The sequence below is a fragment of the Panonychus citri genome, unplaced genomic scaffold (genome assembly GCF_014898815.1).
Source record: "Panonychus citri isolate SS breed McGregor unplaced genomic scaffold, ASM1489881v1 Contig00143, whole genome shotgun sequence".
Lineage (NCBI taxonomy): Eukaryota > Metazoa > Arthropoda > Arachnida > Trombidiformes > Tetranychidae > Panonychus > Panonychus citri.
Window position 1 is genome coordinate 1,237,808 of NW_026515548.1, and position 9,030 is coordinate 1,246,837.

The window sequence follows — 9,030 nt, forward strand, 5'->3', positions numbered from 1 at the left end:
TATTCAACTAGCTTATTGTTACGATTTCATTACTTATCATGATTAGAGTGATGGTCATCATCATGCTCTGTGATTATTTGATATTCATTTATTAATTCAACATTATAAATTTGTCACGTGAATAGATGCAAATAATATCACGCTAGTTATACAGAAAGGTAACTCTCAGGTAATGAAATACATATTATATTTATTGCAACACACTCTTGATACACAACATGATAAATTTAAATGATACAGAGTAAAAAAAAGTCTCATAGAGAAATTAGATTATTGTAGTTTTTATTTGCATCTACCTGGAAAATGATAACCATCAATTAACAGATACACTGAGGCAAAGAATAAGCATCAAGATGAATTGAAAATGAACTTTATTCTGTAGACATAGAATGAGAGAGAGAGAGAGAGACGATGATGATGAGAATGATAATATCAATCGTCTCTCTCTCTCTCATCGGCCTTACCTTTATTCCAGTTTATATTTTGCTTCACCTTATTGAATATGGAACATGAATTAATTTCATATTTGTTCACGAAATGATGATAATATTTCTCTCTCTCTCTCTCTCTCTTGATTATTCTAAGCTTATCATCATCATCGTCATCATCTTCACCTTGTTTTGCATTTACATTGCATGTTTTGTTTCTGCTCCCTTGATTTGCATTGTGTGTGTGAGGATGTTACCTTTTTTTCATTCATTATCCTCTAACCCGAAATTCATTAGCTTGAAAACTCAGGTAATATTATCATTACTAATAACATTTGACACTTTTTTCTGCACCACAACATGATGAACAAAAGGAAAATGCAAATTCTAATCCCACCCCACCCTGTAGAAAGACACACACACACACACCAATTGATTCATTCTTTACCTTGTAAAACTCAATTTACTTAAATCATTGTCTCACCTTTGGTGATTACAATTATCTTATTCACCAAATTCACTTGGGTATTAGTTGAATGATAAACAATCACGATACCTGAAAGTTTACCATAAGTTTTAATCTTATTTGAAAACATTAAATTGTTATCGTAATAATTTACCTTTTATGTTAATTGTAATCATTAATCAACCATGTAAAATGTTATCAACAATTAACAGAATCTAATCTTGAACAATCAATGAACCAGATAAACAAAACCCTTAGACCACACACAGAAAACTAATCATGATTAATATGATAAGTTAATTAATTGTAATAAAATTTCAATTGATTAACTTATTATATTATGAACAATTTAGTTTATCTATTAGTTTCTAATAGTTACATGAAGATTGTAATTAAATTAATCGCCATTAATACAATTATATATTCAAATTTTAGGCTAAATTTTGAATGGATGGAAATGAAAACAAGAAGAAAATTAGATCAAAAAAAAGTTCTGGTCAATTCAATATTCATGGAAAGTATTATTATCATGGGTTATGAAATTAACAGCAATCTAATTGTAACTGAATTAAAATTAATGGAAAAAGCAAAACAATATAAATCCCAAGGTGTAAAAGGTTAATTCATGTTTAGTGTAACAATTAGAACACAATTAAAATAGTAAATGAAACACTAATCATAATTAATTCCGAGAGCAAGACAAAAGCAAATGACATTTCAAATGAAATGATATTATTATTATCAGTTAATTGAAAATCTTTCAATGATTAACCTTCATTCATTAAGTAAATTAACTTTCCCTTTGGTGGAATACAATTTGTATGATTATCATCATGAAGATCATCAATGATATTAACACACCTTCACATCTATTCATCTCACGATTTGTTTTCAATGATTATTATGGATAAAAAAAGTGAGAGGAAGAGAGGAAAGGGAGACGATGATAATGATGATGATGATGATAGGGAGCTGATTGTAATTGTTAGAGGGAGTGGTGAAGATGATATTACATTTGTAAGTGTATTCAGTTTGTGTCCCAATCAATTTAACTGTTCAATGATAACAATGATAAAATTGTGTGATTGCTACAATGATGATGGCGATTAAGCCCTTCCACAACTGATAATTATTTCATCTCTCTCATTTTCATCCTCATCTCTCTCTCTTCCACCCTCTCTCTCTCTCTCTCTCTCTCTCTCTCTCTCTCTCTCTCTCTGCCTCCCACAATCTCACCTCAAATCTTGAATGAATTTCTCTTTCAGTAAATCGGAAGCTGTTCAACAAGTTTCTTCCTCTTCCACAAACTAATCATCATTTACTATTATTATCATTCATGTTGGTTCACAATTTTCATTGAAGAAACTTAAAAAATACTTTTAATTCATTCATGTCAATTGACCCTTTCCCACTTTCCTCCCTCCCTCCCACTGCCGTCACTCAATGTCCACTCTTACAATTAAACGTTTCTACGTTACTATTTATAATAATAATATGAATGGCAAAAAAAAAAGTTTTCTTAACAAGAGTAACTAATAACCTCCTTTAAATGGGACACTGATACAATTACTATTAAACTATCCAACGTTTGTAATTTCCTCCAATGATTATCATCATGTTGTTGTTGTTGATGATGATTATTATGATGATCATGATAATGATGGCCACAAAATGGTTAAGGTTGAAACTTTTCTTGTCAAGTAACAGAAATGAATGACTATTAACAAGTTAACCTCACCTTCAGTTGATAATCATAATGGTTCATCTCATTGGTTTACTACAAATTTCAAGCACTTTTTTAGCATCAATCTAATAGCAACATTAATATAAAAGGTAAAATGATATTCACTTGTGATACTGTTTCCCTTAATAACAATAATAATCATTATGATGATGATGATGACCATCATACTTACGGTAACTTTACACTCTCAGTTTATCATTACAATCACCATCATCATGATTGTTACATCTTACTACTGATTCGTAACCATCATCAACAGAAGCACCACTTTGCTGTCATATTTTACCACCACCGGTTATATTCAGGAAAGATCATCATCATCATCATTATACTAAATTTTTTCGCAATAATCATCATAATCATCATGTTGCTCATCATTATCGTCACAAAGGTCCATTGGTAAGGTTGGTGTTTGTGTGTATTTTTTTTTTACTATCCAATAGTTTGTAGTAATATCAATGAGGCGAAGAGTGAACAAAAAAAAGTTTCAATTCTATGTTATTATCATGATTATTATCATTGGTGTATCATGATGATAGTTGTAAAGTTACAATTGAACAAAAAGTTTAAATTGTAACTTTCATATTCAATTGTAATCACAATCATCAGCTTAATGATTATAATCAAATGAAATGGAATCAAATCAAAGTGGCAAACTTTTCCCCTCTCTTCTTCCTATGTAATAATATTACCATTGACTTTTCCACCGGCGATTAAGTATATATAACATATACTACAAATAGTAGATAATCATCATGATATTAACAGCAATTAATCAGATTCTGAGACAATGGATGGCGAAAATTTCTCACTCATGATTGAATGATGAAACTTTTGATGGTGGGACGATTTTCGCTAAGATGATTTCGTCGGTCGGTGGACCCCCAGGTAATCAGAAAAGGACTTTGAAATTACCTGAGTTCGGGAAAAGTTTTTTTTTCTCTCGGTTTCAATGGTAAACTGATTTTCGGCCTTATATCAATATGTAAAATCTTGTGAGCATGAAAACTTGTTGGACTCGGATGAGAGGATGTAGTTAACAAAATACTTTGATTCAGTTGATGCAACTTCCTTTGCATCATCATCATCATCATCATCAAGTTAACTGAAATATAAAATCATCTCTGTGAAATTTTTTATTTGCTTACTTTTTGCATGAAAAAGTTTTTGGTACTTTTCTTGTGTTTACCTGGATAAACAACAAATTGTTTCTCCCAATCCAATTACCTATTTGCAAGAATTGACCTTTTTTCTTACCTGCGAACAGGAAAATCAGATTATCGGAGATTTTTTCTCTCTATTTTATCTTGTAATTATCTCTTACAACTAGAATATCATCAATATCAAATGAATCATGGTAATTGTTTAATGTTTACTTTGATAAATTGTTTCATTTTCCATCCTCATCCTTCATCATTTTTCATCTTTCATTTTTACGACACAAACGGAAACGATCATTTCATTCAACCTATACAAAGGTACTATACTTTTTTTCCTCATCCTCATCTTTCATAATAATCATCATCATCCATCCCAACATATAGGTATTTATAAGATGATGAGAATGATTAAGAAAATTAAGTAAAAAAGAAGAAAGAAAAACAGAAAAAATGATGAAGAAAAGGGAGCGGTTAAAGGGAGAAAATGATGATGAAGAGATGAGTAGAATTAAAAAAAAAGTAAAGAATATAATCTCTTTGTGATACAGAAAATGATGATGATGATTATGATGATGAAGAGGAAGATGAAGATGAAGATAACTATATAGATAAATGGTGATCGCCTGAAGAAAACCAGGTAACAGGTAAGAAAAAAAGTCGAAAATTTTTTCTTTCAAATTCCATAGATTTTACTTTTTCTCTGTCATCATTATCATCTCTCTCTCTCTCTCTCTCTCTCTCTCTCTCTCTAATGGTGAGACTTCTGTTTGTTGCTAATCTTCATCTTCATCATTGTTATCATCTTAATCACCATCATCTTCACAACTGATAGTGTATTTGTGTTAAGACAGAGGAAAAAAACTCTCTCTGTGAAGATAAACTCTATTTACCATCAGCACCTTTACTCTCATTCTTATCTTCATCTTCATCTTCATCATCATCATCTTGTTTCTCTTTCTCTCTCATAACAATCACTAAAATCAATCAAATATTGTTTGTCAACAATCAGAAATACAAAAAGCAATGAAAAAGTAACATAAATAAACAGAAAATCATCTCAAGCTAACAATTAACGTCACAATCATTTCTCATCTTCATCATCAAGATAAATGATTATAATGAATCCCAATATTTCAGGGAGGGTAAAATGGGCCAATAAAGTTAATTGTGATTCCAATTATCATTTTAATTCAATTAATCAATTATCTCAAAGAGAAAGAGAGAGAGAAAAAAAATTCAACATCAACGATAATTATGATGAATGAAATCATAGAGAAATGAAATGAAAACGTTAACACTGAACAACAGAAAATCAATTAATTGAACCAATCAGTTAATTGTTCAATCTCATTATCACCCTGTGGTGTATTCATAATCACAATTAACTTTGTTTTTTATGTAAACAAATCAAAATAGTTAACCAATTGATCAACAACAATTCCCAATTGTAATCCCAACAATCAGCAACAATGAACCAAAAAAAAAATCAATTCCAAACCATTGAGCTAACAATCATCCAACAATTAACTCATCAAATCAATTTAATCACTTAATCCACTAATCAATAGATGATCTCAATTAAGATTAACAACTGATAATTTTATTAATAAAGAAAAAGTTGAAAAATTAAATCAACAAAATGATCAATCAGCTGATTAATGATAAACAAACTTTTCTAATCCATCTAATTAATTCATCAGAAAGTTAATCAAATTTTCATTATAAATATTTACTATTCATTGTTATCATTATGATGATGATAATTAACCATTATGATTAGTTGGAGCTCTTTAATTATCGTTTAAAGCTCATGATTTATAATTAAAAATTAAGCTAAGGTGTTAAATTAGGGATGATCTTTGTTTACTTTTTCATCATTATCATCATCAACTTCATCATCCTCATCCTGTAGGTAGCTTACACCTCCTTCCATCATCTCATGTTACCTTTTCATCATCCTCATCATCATCTTAATCATCATCATGATTAGAAAATCTTATTGATAATTAATTAGTTTTTTTTGCGAGTTCGTTTAGTTTTTTTTTCTTTGAGAAAAAAACAAAATACAATTTACTTTTTTTTCTCAACCTTCCAATTCAATTAACACTTGGAACAAGTTAATTAACTATCGGCCAATTTAATTATTATTTCATCATTGTAATCAATCAATAACATTACTTTCACCTCTCATTGATTGTTAATACGATTTCTAGTTAATTGTTACAATTATCAAAGTATCACAATCAATTGTTTTGGAGAGGAAAAAAAACAAAATCTCTGATTTGATTAACAATCAGGTAGCAATTAACTTTTTCAATATGGGTGACAAGGTGAATGATGAAATGATTTTGATAATCAGAGAGAGAGAGAGAGAGAGAGAGAGATGATAAATAAGGATGATGAAGATGAAGATGATGATGATGATGATAATTATGATGCATTGGTGAGAGATGATGATGATTCTTGTTGTTATCTTACCTTTGAATCTTTGGGCCGTGAAAAAAGTCATTAGGATTTTAACATATGAAAAGAATGAGAGAGAAAAATGATGATGAAGATGAAAAGATGATGATGATGATGATAGAGAATGATCATCGTGGATCATGCATCATTTGTCTGGCTTCTTATCTTCCAGAATTTTGATTCAGTCGATGGCGAAGAGGCCTGAATACTCACCCATCTTCACGTTTCCATATCAGGTAAACCATTCACCTTGTTTTAAGTTACATGTTCATTCATTATCATTCATTATTATTATTTAATCATGACCATGATAATAATATTTATGATCCAAAATCAGATACATGATAATGTGTTTACTTTGTTCAGATGAAGAAAAATAAAAAAAATAAAATCATTTCTAGACACAAAAATTACTCCATGAGTTTCATTCATGGCCTCAGGGTGTGAAACCTTTTCCATTTCATCATCAGCTCATATTATTTGTCTAAATACATGATAATCATGATGATAATTATGAGATAATATTGTTAATGATCACCTTTTTTCACAAGATAACTTTTTGTGCTCGCAATTAGTTTAAATTGATCATTCAACTGATTTCAAGATGCTTAACATTTTAATCAATTTTGTGACTACGATTTCAATGGTAATTCAATTCAGCAGAAAATCATGATGACAAGGATGAAACTCTCTCTCTCTCTCTCTCCTTTATCACTAGTATGAGGGCTTCTTGCTGGACAATGGTCAATCAGTTGATTGAATTCTGATTATAAAATGACTTAATTGTGTTCAATTGATTCGAATTCTTTGTAGTCTATCAAAGAGCAGCATGGTTACTTTATCAATGGAATTATTTTTAGTTTTTTTCCAGAATAATATTGAAATTCATAGTGTTTTCAATTGAATTCACCGTCATGATGAATGACCATTATGAGATCAATATGATAGTGGACAGTTCATCAGAGATGAATTCAGTTTGAGACTCTAACTGACTCCCTGCTAATGATTCATTGAAGTTCTAGGATTTTTGTATACGAAATTTTTTTCTTCTTGACTATCCTAATATTCAGGGCGATGGTCATTTTATCAACGATATTTCATGTTGACACCCAACTGAATCGTATGATGTTTTTAAATAAGAGGGTAAATCTTTTGATAACCGGAACTTGGGATAAACAGGGATAATTATCAATTCTTCAAATATAACATCCGGTCATCACTTTTGTAGTTACTTTTTTTATAACAAAAAAAGAGAAAAATATTATTTTTATACTATTTTCTCTTCATCCTCATCTCTCTCTCTCTCTCTCTCTCATCATTCTTACCTGAGTTTTATCTTCTCACTCACTTACTTTTTTTCCTTTCTTTAACTCCCTTTTTATCCTGAAAATGCAGGAGGAAAATAAGAAAGAAAAGAAAATGATAAAGAAAGAGCTGAGACTAACATAATAATGAGAGAGAAAGAAAATTAAGAAGAGAAGATGAAGAAAAGGTAAAAAGATGAGGATGAAGATGATAAAAGATGAAGATAAAGTTGACTTTATAAGCACGATTATATGGATGAACATTCTGGATGAGCAATTATTGGCTGAAAGTATTTTACTCATCATCTTTTCCTACGATTATCTTACCTTTATGACCTAGAGGATTGTTGTTGTTGTTGTTGTTACTTTACCTGGAGAAATAGATGATGATGAAGATGATGCTCAAGATGAAGATAGAGAGTGAGAAGTGAATTGTGAGCAGCCTTAATTTTAGGAGATATCATCAATTTTGTACAACTCTAAAATTAAGGGAGTGTAACCATTTTCATAGGCATTTGCAAGAGACTCTCTCTCCATCTATGTTATCATCCTCATCTTCATCACAACCTTTCCTGTTTCTCTCTCACTAAAGAGAAGAAGAGAGAGAGATAAAAAAGACTCACTCTGAGGCTCCCAATTGAAAATGTTCGGTAAAAAGGTTTTTCTTTCAAAAAAAAAATTCTCTTCTCCTTATAAAATATATGATATTCCCCCTTAAACCTTGCCCATTGTCTCTCATGATTAATAATCAACCTAATGATTTGAATTGTTTCTCTCTCTCTCTCTCTCTCTCTTAATCAAGTAGCATGATAGTTACATGATAATAATGATAATCTGATATAGAGCCATGATTATATTCAATAAATGAGTTGAAACCGATGAAAAATTCAAAGGTATCGCTGCATTTTCCTTATGTAATAATGATCATTATCAGGGGATCATTAGTTTTTTTTTGCTCTCAACTCATCTCATTATAAATGAACTTTTTTTCATATTGTTCAATAACATGAGCATTATTATCATGTTGTTGATGATGATGATGATGAGGATAATGATCATCATCAACTCTGCCCTGCGATAAAATCAATACTAAATTTTTTTCGACCATTAATTTTAAAGAAAAAGCTAAATGACAATTGAATTAATCGTTGGGCGCGAATCTAATTCATTCATGATTAATAAATCATCAAAATGATTATCTCATCTAATCAGATTAACTATTTTCATGAGATTTAATTTTGTTAATCTCTCATTCAAATCAATGTTTTCATCATCATTTACATTGTTACTATTCAATTGCTGTTGTTGTTGTTGTTGATTTGATTTTAATTACAATCAATTTGTGAATAAATTATGCTAATTGTTGTTGACTTTTTTTTTACTCAACTAATTATATTTGGTACCTTTGTTGATTTAAATAGACTCGGATAATTAATTAATTGTTACTCTGTTTCCCACTTGATGT